General features: G+C 39.2%; 1 protein-coding gene across 23 annotated transcripts in view; it reads left to right on the forward strand.

Annotated features, from left to right (window-relative positions):
• Nucleotides 1–15,454, forward strand: part of LOC105471588 (leucine rich repeat containing 4C) — a 1,332,829-nt gene that overhangs the window by 1,291,464 nt on the left and 25,911 nt on the right. For 15 of the 23 annotated variants that reach the window (XM_071074846.1, XM_071074847.1, XM_071074852.1 and 12 more), the window contains 2 exons: nt 14,193–14,244; nt 14,499–14,559. The exons of 3 other annotated variants lie outside the window; for them this stretch is intronic. The gene's annotated coding sequence lies outside the window, so the exon portion shown is untranslated. The remainder of the gene's footprint in view (nt 1–14,192; nt 14,245–14,498; nt 14,560–15,454) is intronic. 5 more of the 23 variants (XM_071074854.1, XM_071074858.1, XM_071074861.1 and 2 more) reach the window with 1 other exon arrangement.

A 15,454-nucleotide genomic window follows, 5' to 3' on the forward strand; every position in this document is an offset into this window, starting at 1 on the left:
TCCTGTGGGGCAAGGCCTTTTACCATTATATAATGTCCCTCTTTGCCTCTTTTAACCACTGTTGCTTTAAAGTTTGTTTTGTCTGCTATAGGAATAGCTACCCCAACTCAGTTTTGTTGTCCATTTGCATGAAATGCCTTTTTCCACCCCTTTACTTTAAGTTTATGTGAGTCTTTATGTGTTAGGTGAGTCTCTTGAAGGCAGCAAATAGTTGGTTGGTGAGTTCTTATCCATTCTGCAGTTCTGTATCTTTTAAGTGGAGCATTTAGGCCATTTACATTTAATGTTAGTATTGAAATGTGAGGTACTGTTGCACTCATCGTGTTCTTTGTTGCCTGTGTACTTTGTTTTTTGGTTTTTTTCTTTTGCTTTTTAGCTTGTATTTTTGTTTTATAGGCAAATGGTAATGGTGAATTCTTTCAGCATTTGTTTGTCTGAAAATAACTGTATCTTTCCTTCATGCATGATGCTTTTGCTGGTGATGCTTAGTTTTGCTGGATACAAACTTCTTGGCTGATAGTTGTTTTGTTTGAGAAGGGTGAAGATAGGACCCCAATCCCTTCTAGCTTGTAGGATTTATGCTGAGAAATATGCTGTTTATCTGATAGGTTTTCCTTTATTGGTTAGCTCGTACTTCTATGTCACAGCTCTTAAGATTCTTTCCTTCATCTCCACTTTGGGTAACCTGATGACATTGTGCCTAGGCAAAGATATTTTTGCAATGAATTTCCCAAGTGTTCTTTGTGCTTCTTGTATTTGGATGTCCAGTTCTCTAGCTAGGCCAGGGAGGTTTTCCTCGACTATTTCCCCAAATACGTTTTCCAAGCTTTTAGAATTCTCTTCTTCCTCAGGAACACTGATTATTCTTAGGTTTTGTTGTTTAACATAATCCCAGTCTTCTTGGAAGCTTTATTCCTTTTTTCTTATTCTTTTTTCTTTTCAATTCTATTGCTGAGAATTTCCAGAGCATTTTTCATTTCTAAAAGTGTGTCCAAAGATTCCTGAATTTTTTATTGTGTTTTTTCTTTAAGGTATCTATTTCATTGAATATTTCTCCCTTCAATTCTTGTACCATTCTTTGGATTTCCTTGCATTGGGCTCCATCTTTCTCTGGTCCCTCCCTGATTAGCTTAATAACTAACCTCCTGAATTCCTTTTCAGGTAAATCAGGGATTTTTACTGGTTTGGATGCATTGCTGGTGAACTAGTCTGATTTTCAGGGAGTGTTGAAGAGCCTTGTTTTGTCCTATTACCAGGGTTGGTTTTCTGGCTCCTTCTTATTTGGGTAAGCTCTGTCAAAGGGAAGATCTAAGGCTGAAGGCTGTTATTCAGATTCTTTTGTCCCATGGGGTGTTCCCTTTATATAGTACTCTCCCCCTTTTCCTATGGATGTGGCTTCCTGTGAGCCAAACTGCAGTGGTTGTTGTCTCTCTTCTGGGTCTAGCCACCCAGCAAGTCTGCCCAGCTCCAGGCTGGTACTGGGAGTTGTCTGCACAAAGTCTTGTGATGTGAACTGTCTATGGGTCTCTCAGTTGTGGATACCAGCACCTGTTCTGTTGGAGGTGGCAGAGGATTCAATGGACTCTGTGAGGGTCCTTAGCTTTGGTGGTTTAATGCTTTATTTTTGTGCTCATTGGCCTCCTGCCAGGAGGTGGTGCTTTCCAGAAAGCATCAGCTGTAGTAGTGTGGAGAGGGACAGGTGGTGGGCAGGGCCCTAGAACTCCCAATATAATATGCCCTTTGTTATCTGCTGTGAGGGTGGATAGGGAAGGACCATCAGGTAGGGGCGGGACTAGGCATGTCTGGGCTCAGACTCTCCTTGGGCGTGTCTTGCTGTGGCTGCTTTGGGGGTGGGGGTGAGATTCCCAGGTCACTGGAGTTGTGTACCTAGGAGGATTATGGATGCCTCTGCTGAGTCCTGCAGGTTGTTAGGGAAGTGGGGGAAAGCTGTCAATCACAGGCCTCACCCAGCTCCCACACAAACCAAAGGGCCGGTCTCACTCCCACCGTGCCCCGCAACAGCCCTGAGTGTTTCCACTCGGAGGGCGAGAGGGTCTTGCAAATTTTCTGGAGGCTATCTGCCTTCTAGGTCCAAAAGAAAAGGGCTTTAGTTCTTCCCCTGCCTGTGAAGTCTGCATGCCAGATTTGTGCCCGCCCTCGAGTTCTGACCAAGAGACTTCTTGCCCCCTTCAAATAATAACAAAGTTCTTCTAGGGAATTCTTTCTCCCTGTGGAGTTGTACCTCCTGTCACCCTCCCAATGGATTCCCGTGATGCCAGGCAGGAATGGGCTGCTTGGGGACCCAGCGAGCTCCCAGGGCCTTTCTGCTATTTCTCCTGCCCCTATATTTCATTTGGCTCTCTAACTTGACTGAGCTCCAGGTAAAGTCGGAAACTTCTCCCGCAAACAGACCTTCAGCTTCTCCAGCGGGGGTGTGTGTTTGGAGAGGAGGGTCTCCCTTTCCTGCTTCCACAGATGGGGCATTCACAGTATTTGGGGTGTCTCCCAGGTCCTGCAGGAGCAGTCCATTCCCTTCAGAGGGTCTGTGCTTCCTCTTGGGATTGCCAATTTGTTTTTACAGTCCATCTGGAGCTCAAATTCACAGTGCAAGCCTCTGGATGCTGCTCTGTCTGAGCTGCAATCTAGTCCTGCTTGCCATCCACCATGATCCTCTCCATCACGATAACTGTAAATTTTGAAGCTGAAATTATTCTGAAAAATTTAGTTTACTTAAAAATAAGCTTGGCAGGCACTTACTAGAAATAAATAGTTGTAGACTTTCTGGAGTATCTTCTGGGAACAGCAATTAGGAATAGCCTAATGTCAGAAAATAATGACAGAGATTTCATGTTGCCTTGTTTCTTCCCCAGAATCCAAAAGTAGAGGCTTCCAGCTATATTTTATTATAATGGTTTTCTCAATGTGAAAATTTGGCCTTCATCAAGGAGACTTCACTTTATAAACTGTAGCACAACTGTAGCACATTTCCATTTCTTGTCTCTACCTTCCGTGAACTACTTTAGAACAATTTAAGCCTGAGTTCTTAATCAGAATTTCATACTAGCAAGGGAGAAACATTATACTTGACTTGAAATTATAATTTCTTGAAAAGATATAACTATGAGAATTGGTATTATTTTGATGATACAAATTTCTTTGTGTATCCAGAAGAGGTATCTGAACTAGAAAAACAGTCTAGAAACTCTAGTTCTATAGAGGCTTATGTACTGGGTGTATGCATGCCACTGAGATAAGAATTGCTGTATAAATGGGCTCTGAAACTTTGTTAGTCCTGTTTTCAAAGAGTTTTCAATCACCTTGATCTAAAGAAAATGCAAAAATCCCTGACATTTCAGAGTCTGTTGTCTGGGTTGTGGTTTGGATGCCTCAGGAAATTTCATGGGAGTGGGAAAGAATTAGAACAGCCTTGTTTTAAAGCAAAATTTGTCATTGGACAGGGAAACCTCTTGGGGAAAAGTTAGAGAAGGCACAACATGCCATAAGAACTGGAAAGAGAACTAGATTAACAGAGAAGATAATATTTTCAAAGGTCTAAGAATAGCTAGGGAGGTGGAGGTGATCCCTTGACACAAATACTCCTGCAGGCATATGGAGCATGGCAGTGAGGAGTTCAGGAGCAGACGACATTTAGGTAGTTGCATTGGTAGTTGGCAGATGGCATTTTTTTCTTTTTATTTCTCTCACCACCACCCCCATATATAATCCCTAAGCAAATCTTACTCTACCTCCATAACAAATTCTTAATCTTCTACTTCTATTTCTACTGCTGCCACCAAAGATCAAACCATCTCTCTCATGTATCACTGATCTACGACTGCTCCCTTCAATTAGTTCTCATACATGGCCAGAATGGTAGATTGAAAGTCTAAATCAGGCTGGGCATGGTGGCTCATGCCTATACTAGTACATTGGGAGGCTGAGGCAAGAGGATTTCTTGAGCCTTAGGAGTTTGAGACCAGCCTGGACAAAATGGCGAGACCAGGTATCTACAAAAATTAAAAATTAAAAATTAAAAAAAAATTAGCCAGTCATGGTGGTGTGTGCCTGTTATCCCAACTACTCAGGAGACTAAACCCAGGAGTTTGAGGCTGCAGTAAGCTATGTTCATGCTACTGCAATATAGCTTGGGCAATAGAGCAAGAACATGTCTCTTTTAAAGAAATAAGTCTAAATCAAATTATTATTTTCCAGTGTAAAATTATCTATGAACTTTTCATTGCATATAGAATACAAATAAATTGCTTTACCTGTCCTGCAAGGCCTAGCTCTCTGAAGTATGTTGAATGGTTTTACAGAAAAAATCTACATACTAACCCCCAGAAGCCAGATGTGACCTTATTTGGAAAAAACAGTCTGTGTACATAATTAAATTAAGGATCTTGAAATTAGATCATCCTGGATTATCCAGGTGGACCCCAAATACAATGACAAATGTCCTCATAGAGACACACAGAGGAGAGACACAGGGAGAAGAGAAGAAGGGCCATTTAGGAGTTGAGGAAGAGAATGGAGTCATGTAGCCACAAGCTAAGGAAGACCTAGAGCCACCAAAGTTGGAAGAGGCAAGGAAGAATTCTCCCCTAGGGCTTTTGAAAGGAGTACAGCCCTGACAGCATCTCAGTTTCAGACTTCCAGCTTCCAGAACTGCCGAAGGATGCATTTCTGTTGTTTTATATCATCAAGTTTGTGGTAACGTGGCAACCACAGGAAACTAATACTTTCGCCAGTCACATCTCTAACTCTTTTGCTTGCCCCTGTTACATCTACTAGACTGGCCTCTTTCTTTCCCTTATTATTCTTTAAGTACAATATACTCCTTAAAAGTTGAGGACTTTATGTTAGCTATTCTCTCTTCCTGGAATATTTTTCTCCCAAATGTTTTTATATCTAAGTTCTTTCTTGTCATTCTTGAATTTACACATCTCTTTTTCAGAGGGGCCTTACCAGACCACCAATTTAAAGTTTTCTCTCAAACTATCCCTGCTTGCAGATAACATGATCCTGTGTCTGGAAAATCCCATAGTCTTAGCCCCAAAGCTCTTTAAGTTAATAAACAACTTCAGCAAAGTCTCAGGATACAAAATTAACATACAGAAATCACTAACATTCCTATACACCAACAACAGTCAAGCCAAGAGCCAAATCAGGATCACAATCCCATTCACAATTACCACTAAAAGAATAAAACACCAGGAATACAGCTAACCAGGGAGGTGAAAGATCTCTACAATGGGAACTACAAAACACTGCTCAATGAAATCAGAGATGACATATACAAATGGAAAAACATTCCATGTTCATGAACAGGAAGAATCGTTATTGTTAAAATGGCTATACTGCCAAAGACAACTTATAGATTAAATGATAGTTGATTAAACAGTCAATGACATTCTTCACAGAGCTAGAAAAGATTATTTTGAAATTCATGTGGAACCCCTGTCCCCCAACCCCCACAAAAAGCCCAAGTAGCCAAGGCATTTAAAGAACAAAGCTGGATGCATCACACTACCCAACTTCAATCTATACTACAGGGCTTCAGTAACCAAAATAGCATGGTACTGGTACAAAAACAGACATATTACTGGAACAGAATAGAGAAGCCAGAAGTAATGCTGCACTCCTATAACTATTTGATCTTTGACAAAGCTCACAACAACAAACAATGTGGAAAGGACTCCCTATTCAATAAATAATGCTGGGGGTAACTGGCTAGCCGTATGCAAAAGATTGAAACTGGACCCCTTCCTTACACCATATACAAAAATTAACTCAAGATGGATTAAAGACTTAAATGTAAAACACAAAACTATAAAAACTCTGGAAGACAATCTAAGCAATACCATTCTGGCCATAGGAACGGGCAAGGATTTAATGATGAAGACACCAAAAGCAGTTGCAACAAAAGCAAAGATTGACAAATGGGATCTAATTAAAATAAGGATCTTCTGCACAGCAAAAGAAACTACCAACAGAATAAATAGACAACCCACAGAATGGAAGAAAATATTTACAAACTATGCATCTGACAAAGGTCTAATATCCAGCATCTATAAGGAACTTAAACCAATTTATAAGAAAATAACAAAGAACTCCACTGAAAAGTGAGCAAAGGACATCAACAGACACTTTTAAAAAAGACATACATGTGGCCAACAAGCATATGACAAAAAGCTCAACACCACTGATCATTTGAGAAACGAAAATCAAAACCACAGTGAGATACCATCTGACACCAGTCAGAATGGCTGTTATTAAAAAGTCAAAAATGACAGATGCCAGTGAGGCTGTGAAGAATAAGGAATGCTTATATATCGTTAGTGGGAGTGTAAATTAGCTCAACTATTGTAGAAAACAGCATGCCAATTCCTCAGAGACCTAAAGTCAGAAACACCATTTGACCCAGCACTGCCATTACTGGATATATACCCAAAAGAATATAAATCATTCTGCCATAAAGACACATGCACTTTGTATGTTCATTGCAGCACTGTTCGCAATAGCAAAGACATGGAATCAACCTAAATGCCTATCAACAGTAGATTGGATAAAGAAAATGTGGTACATATATACCATAGAATACTATGCAGCCATAAGAAGGAATGAGATCATGTCTTTTGCATGGACCTGGGTGAAGCTGGAGGCCATTATTCTTAGCAAAGTAGCACAAGAACAGAAAATCAAATATTGCATGTTCTCACTTAAAAGTGGGAGCTAAATGATGAGAACACATGGACAGATAGAGGGGAACAATACACACTGGGGCCTATCGGGGGTAGAGGGTGGGAGGAGGGAGAGGATCAAGAAAAATAACTAATGAATACTAGGCTAAACACCTGGGTGATGAAATAATCTGTACAGCAACCCCCATGACACAAGTTTACCTATATAACAAACTTGCACATGTACCCCAAACTTAAAATAAAAGTTACATAAAAAGGAAAAGAAAAAATAAAGTTTCCTCCAATCATTCTGTTTTTTAGTCATTTTCTTTTCATCTCAACAATTATGTCTACCTCACCTTTTTTAAAATTATTTATTATCTGTCTAACTTACAAAAAGTCACCCCCATGAAGTGAGAGGTGTTCACTATCTGATTCATTGCAGAATCCCCAGTGTCTAGAACAGTCTCTGCTATTAAGTAGGATATTAATTAATGTTGTATAAGAAAAAAAATTTAGAAGAAAGGCTATCAGTGCTGGAGGCAGTTATGGTGATAAGGTTGGAATCTAGAAATTTGAGCAGCAAGCTAGATTCTTAGTTTTTGAGGAACTGGGAGATTGGATATGTTATAATAAAAAGACCGAGATTTATGCGACAGGACAGGGATCCTATAAGAGATCTGAAATAAATATGGAGGTGTGGTCTTGGGACCAAATTGGAAAAATTTCCCAAAGTCGTATAGGGTACGGAGTAGAACTTTTGAAGTCTAAGATCAGTAAAGATGTCATGAGGCTGTGTTAGAGTTAGGCCTAACAAGATGGCCAGGATTTGTTCTACCTGCAAGTGGAGGTCAGTACCCACTATTAAATGGAGAGAAGGGATAATGAAGTTGGGAAAAACTCAGACACTCACAACATGAGACAGAAGCTACAGTTCCCAACTGCTTTGGTAAAGAGAACACTTGGCTTTCTGATCATCTAGACATAACCATTTTCTAGTGGATGAAATCTAGGAGACTAGGTCCTTCCCAACAGGACCCACTTTAAGTAAAGTTTAAGTTTGAAAGCAATGACTTCATCTGATCCTGTGTGCTCTCAGTGGTGCTATACCACTGCAACGTAGAAAGTGCTATACCCAATGCCAGGCTGACACAGAGTTCCCACAGTATCTAGCTACCAGTGTTGAGCAGGAAGTCCATCCCTCATGGTGTCATTATTCAACGTTTTGTGCCTTGTCTACCTTATTGTCAGTTTAAGAAGCTTAATGAGGATGTCCTAGTCCAACTCAGAAATTAAGGAAAGCATATCATCGGAGGATAAGGAATGTTGTTTTAGAATAATGTAAACCGGCCGGGCGCGGTGGCTCAAGCCTGTAATCCCAGCACTTTGGGAGGCCGAGACAGGCGGATCACGAGGTCAGGAGATCGAGACCATCCTGGCTAACACGGTGAAACCCCGTCTCTACTAAAAAATACAAAAAACTAGCCGGGCGAGATGGCGGGCGCCTGTAGTCCCAGCTACTCGGGAGGCTGAGGCAGGAGAATGGCGTAAACCCGGGAGGCGGAGCTTGCAGTGAGCTGAGATCCGGCCACTGCACTCCAGCCCAGGCGACACAGCGAGACTCCGTCTCAAAAAAAAAAAAAAAAAAAAAAGAATAATGTAAACCAGGAGGACTATTTGTAGATGACTGGAAGGTCTTAGAAACCATTCCGTCAGGAACACCGTTTTCGTGATTTTCTTCAGGTTGGAGAGTGTCTTTATGTAGCATCCTTCGGGGCTCTTTGTGACTATTTTCTAAGTTAGTTTAATGACAACAGAGGCATGTGGATATTGTATTTTAAGGCTTACGGCCATTTTTGAGTTCCTATAGACAGGGTCTGTTGAGGCATCCCCTCACAGGGTACAGCTTGTCTCATAGAAGTTATTTCAGCATTTTTCACTCTCTCTGACTTTCCCCTAGCTTTGCTTTTGTTATTGTTAGGTGTATGTTTTGAAAATGACAAACAATCAGGTTGAGGAAAAGGTCTATAGTGTGTTTGTGTCTGTGGGCATAAATGTGGAATAAATATATATAATGCACAGTGGCTGATATTTTGTGTCATTTATCTTCACTTGTGAAAAGAGATGGGATAAGTCACTGATGACTGTTCCAGTCCTGATCCATCCTTCATCACTACACTCATGAAGATAAATGCCACATTTCAGGAGAGCACAGCTATCATGTGTCCTTTCAGACTGGAGAGTCAGATCGGTTAGAGCAAGAGGTCAATCAGGTGCTGTTACTTAAAAATCAAGGACATTTTATATGTACCATCTCCTACCCCATATACCTTGCTCTCTCCTATTAAACTAGGGTACTTCTAGCAGCCAGAGAGATGATTTGGTAGCCTTTATAATTTCATCTATGTCTACAGATATGCATTTAATTTAAACAATCCATTTCCTGGTATATGCCCAGCATAGAGCTTTGCAGTGACAATGCACTGATTAAAAGAATATCCTCCTGGTCCTTATACTGATAAATATCAAAATGAAGCAAACACCATGGAAAAAATAATAATAAAATGTTTTTATTTTTTTTCTGTGAGCAAGTTAAGTGAGAAAGGAGTAAGTGAGAACTGTTGAGAAGTGGTAATATTTAAACTGCTATATTAGAGAAAACAGTATGGACACTTTATCTTTCCGTATTGTACAAATGGCAGCATGACTGGATTTTAAGCTATGGTAAGGCAAATGGATGAATTCTCTGCTCTAGCTTGTAGACCCTGTTATAGGTAATCAATAGATAAGACCCCTTTATAACTCAGTAACTGAATGAACTGTTCCGGTTTTAATTTTAATTACCCATTCACAAATTGAATGTTTGAGGTTAGAAGAATTTACTTTGAAATAAAAGTATTGGCTTTTTCCCCCTTGGTTGGGACATAAAAATTTATGTAACTAGACATAAGCCAAAAAGGATTTCCACAGATCCTAGAAATTTGATTGGCCAACTGGGCATTTCTAAAATCATTATTTCTCTTTGGAAACTATTGTTTTGAACCACATAAAACTGTTGATAGTCACCAGTTTTTGACCTAGGAGATGACAATTTGATGAGATTCTCTATAATCATGCTAATTGATTATATAGTTTAAATTTTGGGATATGCTTTAGTTGCTTTTTTCTATATGTAAGCTTATTTCACCAAATAAACTATTTCATTATCTTATTCAAGAAACATTTATTGAACGCATATTACACAGCAGTTACTGCGGTGTATGCATGCCCATGGAATGGACTATGTTGGCTGTCCCAGTGGGGAATGCAGTCTAATGAGTCAGAAAGACACATAAGCAAGCAAGTACGAGATAGAAAAGCAGCACACTGGTTGATAGTTGATCAATAAATGTTCTTTCCCTTCTTCTCACATTGGACATAGAAGTGCAATATGTTAAAGGAACACAGAAGAATGAGTCTCTATAAATTTAAACAACCTGGAAGGATTCATTGCAGAAAATACCTCCTGTTTACCTTGTGTTAAAAGGCTGTGTAATAGGCAGATAACTAACCTAAGGCTTCAAATATTTGACTTCTTATATTAACTCATCACATATTAGGGCTTTTTTTAAACCTTAACAACATTATTTAACTTTCTTATACTTTAACTTTCTTAACTGCAAAATGAAAATTATAATCTCGTTTGCCTTCCTCCTATATTTGTTGAGGGTCAGATAGGATAATACACATGAAACAATTTTTCAAATTATAATTTATAATATTAACAAAAAATACAATCTTCATCATCATCTTTCTTATTACCAGTCTTGTTTTCAACAAGACCTTTCAACAAAGTGCTATGTAAAAGATCAAGGAGGATAATCACCTTGATTTGTATTTTCCCAAGTCCAGGCTTAATAATACATTCGTGGATAAGTACCACATTTGGCCTTAAATAATCATTTTAGAAAAGTAGATGAGTTGTTTAGCCATTTGTAAGTGTTGCGAGCAGTGCTCAATAAATAATGAATGAAGAGTCTGCTGGTAGCAGATGGATAATTATGTTCAGCATTTTTTTAATGAAGGAGAATTTAGAAAAATACCTACAATTCAAAGAAATTAACTCTCAGATAATAATAATTCCCATTATTAGAGAATGTATGACATGCCAGGCTTGTTGATTTATGGGTATCATCTCATTTCAAGTTTAGAACAACCTTTTGAAGTTGACTCTATTATGATCACTCTAATTTTACAGATGAGGGAATTGAAACCCAAAAATTTATATAACTTCCCGCAAGTCACAAAATGACTATCTCTGATGATAGAATTTATGAACTTAACTGCTGTACTTTTTACAGCTCTGATCTAGCTATCGTTACCACCCCCATGTTCCTACTTAGTAATCCCCATTTTCTCCAGAAAAGCCCTCAAGGAAGGCACTCATCTCTCTGAGCTTTAGTTTCCTCGCCTATAAAATCGGGCTACTTTTGGAGATTCATCAATAAACAAATCATATAAACTCCATATCCTGGGAACTCATATTCTAGTTGGAGGAGACAGAAAATAAATATGTACATGTTATCTCTACTTTTGAGATGTTTTATCAACAGAAATGAAACAGAATAAGGGAACGAGAATGATGAGGGGACCAGGGTGGTTATGTTTTAAGCAGCATAACCAGGGAAGACCTCTCTGAGCAAGTTTAGCAGAGCCCTGAAGGAAGTGAAGAAGCAAAGTATACAGGTATTTGCATGAAAGGTGGCACTATTGTCATGGAGTGCAGGCAAAGGTATAGGTCTGTCTGGGTGAAGGGCATTCCAGGCAGATGAACAGCATGTGCAGGGTTCCTGAGAAAGCACTATGCTTGGTGTGCAGGAGAAACAATCAGGAGCCAGTGTGGTGGTCAGAGTGGAGTGAATATGAGTGATAGTTGTAGGAAAATGAGATCAAACAAGCAGGAGAGATGCAGGAAAAAAAAAATGAATGGCCATTAGGACTTTAATATTACTCTGAGTGTTGTGAGAAGCATTGAGAAGGAATATGATCTGACTTTAATTCAAATAGGATCCCTCCACTGTGTGGAGAAATTAGAAGCAGGAAACTCAGATATTGGACAAGGCTATGGAATACTCCAGTTATCCAGATAGAAATTGGACCAAGACAAAGCAATAGATGTGTTTGGAGAAAAAACCAGAATACTGCTACACAGAATTTCCAATACATGGGTGATAGGATATAAAGGTGATAAGGTATAGAGGTGATACAATCCAAAAAGAGAGGGTATGAGACCAAAAAAAAAGTTTCAAGGTAGACATTGGCCTGAGCTACTAGAAAAATCATTCCTGAAATGGTGCTTGGCACACAGTAAGAGCTTAAAATGTTTAGTTGTATGAATGAATGAATGCAACTGCCATTAGAAAAAGTCTTTGTCGGGTTAAATCAAAATGAAGAGTTTGACTGTAGACAGGTTGATTTTTGAATCCTCCATGTGGAGGTCTTGAATAAGCAGTAGTACATACAAGTCTGCGAGTCTGCTGGAGATTTAAGTTTGGCGGTCTTCAGTTTATAGATGGTGTTTAAAAGCATTATACGATCACCTAGAGAGTGCATATAGATAAATAAGAGGTCCACTGATTTGAGACCTGGGGCACTCCAAGGTTCATTGGCCTGTGAGACAAGACACAACTAGCAGTGGATGTTGAGCAGAGTTATCATTGAGGCAAGAGGAGAAGCAAGGGAGTTGTTTCATAGGAGCCAAGTGAAAAAGGTGTTTCATAAAGGACAGAGTGATCATTATGTCAAACATTAATAATTTTTGCCTAATATGAAAATTGAGAACTGTCTATTTGATTTAGCAATAAACATGTTTTCACCTCCCACCTTTTCTTTGCCTCTCTAACGCACTAATTGTTACCTATGGCCTTCCTCTAAAGTTATAAATCTCAGGCACTTTACATTCCGATTCATATTTCATATATCCTGTTAATACTTCTTGAAAGAGTAGTTAATACTTCTTGAAACCATGAGATATGGGAAAACATTTTATAAGATTGAGATTTTTTTTTCTCTCTTTTTTTTTTTTTTTTTTTTGGAATCTCACTGTGTCACCCAGACTGGAGTGCAGTGGCATGATCTTGGCTCTCTGCCACCTCCACCTACCAAGTCCAAGCCGTTCTCCTGCCTCAGCCTCCCAAGTAGCTGGGAATACAGGCGGTGCCACCATTCTGGCTGATTTTTGTATTTTTAATGGAGACAGGGTTTCACCATGTTGACCAGGCTGGTCTTGAACTCCTGACATCAGGTAATCCACCCACCTCGGCCTCCCAGAGTGCTGGGATTACAGGTGTGAGCCACTGCGCCTGGCTGAGTTATCCATTTATTTTAAACCTATGGACAGAAAATCCACAGATCATCTCTAAAATAAATTTTGATCATATTCAGTTTTACTTATATAATAATAACATTCATTAGTGATATATTGCTATGACATTCAAAAAGCATTTTTATTTACCTTGTCTGTTCCATACAAAATCATCTAATACAGTAAAATGCCCAGCTGTGAAGCTTACACCATCAGATTATACCACCTGCTAACAACTTTTTGTTGGAGTCAGCCATAGCCGTGGGCTTCACTCCTCCTTGTCCCTTGAAGATTTTAACATCTGCCTCCCTGTTGTTCTCTCCATACTAACACTTGATAGGCTTCTTGGTGATTTTAATATCCATGTCAGTCCCTTGATCTTGATTACTAATTGTGAGGGATCTTTCTATCTGCAGTTGCTCTGGGTCTCCTCTTTGTACAGACCATACCAACTATATTTCCAATGTTGGATGACCTGCATTTGTTGGAATTACAGAAAGTTTCTTTTACTTCATCATACTTTGTAAAATGTGAGCTCTATCTCTTAGGATCCCTTTGCTTTAAGTACTGTACATTCCCTCAGTCTCAGATTCTAATTTTTATTCTGCCAGTGCTACAGGAGTAGTGGGGTGAGATGAGAGATGTATAGGGCAAGGAAATATTTTATATCTTTCTTGTTTGGGGATGTTGTGTTGGTGGTGGGCAATCCCAAATAGAGTTTGCAGCAGATGCCTGTGTCAAACTCTTAACATCCCATTTGACTTTGATAATTGAGTTTTCTATTTAACTGTTTCCTATCCATCATTATAATGCATTATCTGATTTAATCTTATGATGCGGTTCTGATCAGGACACTAGATCAGAGAGAAAATGTGACTTACTTAAGGTCATGGATCTAATAAGTCAGAACCAAGTATAGACTACATTTCTTCTGAATCCAAATGCATTTTTTTATTGGCATTACAAAATGTATTGTTCAAAATGGCCAGTAGTTAAGAGAGTTGCTTTGGCTTTCTGCCCAGGATAGTGTTAAAATACAGTGGCAATTCAATAAATGTCATCAGTGGTGTCTGTGGTAGTGGTTGTGGTGGTGGCAGATCAAGAATTGTCCTGAATTATTCTAATGGATGCTTTTATTTTCTTTTTCTTTCTTTTTTTTTTTTTTTTAGATTGGCAAACGCACTGCCTATTTACAGCATAGAGACCCCAGTGGAGAGCTAGGTGGGTGATGATTCATACTAAATCTTTCCCACAGTATGCTGAACACTACAACTACAGCTAATATGAAGTGACTCATTAAACACTGTCAAATCTGATAATGGCAATGACTGGTTTTGCTAGCACGAGTGATTTGTGGGAAGTCCAGCTACTGCAAACCACTACTGAATTTCAAAAACAAAGCTGCAATATAGTAGAAAAGACATATCCACTGAGTCATATTTGCAAATTTCTTGTGTTTCTCTTTGCCACTTTAGAAACAGCCTCATGTTCCCTGCTTGACTCGAGAGATGACTTTCCTTGGGATTCACTTATCTGGTGAGTGGTTCCTCATTCAGTCATATTTTATGGGCTAAATATTTTATAAGAGTATTAGTGGCTAATGGACAGAACTGGAAATGTGGTTCTCCCGTGGCAATATTTCTGAAGCTCCCGCTTTACACCACCATCCACCAGCAAACCATCCCATACACATAAACCTATATACCTTGTGTAGCATAGTTCCCATGAGCGGTAGTCCTACCTGCAGAGAGATAAGATGGGGAGGTAGCAGGAGGCAGGAACACTGACTCTTTGCTCTATGATTTATTGTATCGTCATTAAATTGTAATCTCCTTGAAGGCAGGATTCTAACTTATTTAGCTACTTAGTACCTATGAGCCGTAGTTGTCCCTTTATAAATATTTGACAAAATTAATGCACTTCCTTCCAAAAACTTTATTATTATTAAGGCAGGAACTGGAGTTTAACCTTCTTGTCTCCCTTGTCCCTGGTACAGTGACTGACACATAATAGGAGGAAAACTACATGTTTGTCTAATGAAAAAACAAAGGTGCAAATGAGCACATCAATTAGATGGTTTCCTGCAGCCAAATTAATACCTAAGCAAGTGATTTTCAACCATCAGAGACAGAACAGTGATGGCTTCACATCATGTTTCTTCAGACCCCCAGGAGTAATGCCCTAAAAGTAGTTGTTTATTTTGGAAGGCAAAAGCTAATCTGAAGCTATTTTCTTTTTATATTCCAATACCTATAAAACAGAAAAACACCAGAGACCTATTCATTGCTCACAAATGATCTATGGGGCAATAGTGTGCTTGTTTTCCCAGCTGTGCTGCACTTTGGTGCTATCTTGGGTTTAATTGAAAATATGCTGTGACCTTGGTTTTGTTCACTGGGCATGTGGGGGTAGAATTGGCATGAGGCCTCTG

This window comes from Macaca nemestrina, chromosome 12, assembly GCF_043159975.1.
Source record: "Macaca nemestrina isolate mMacNem1 chromosome 12, mMacNem.hap1, whole genome shotgun sequence".
Lineage (NCBI taxonomy): Eukaryota > Metazoa > Chordata > Mammalia > Primates > Cercopithecidae > Macaca > Macaca nemestrina.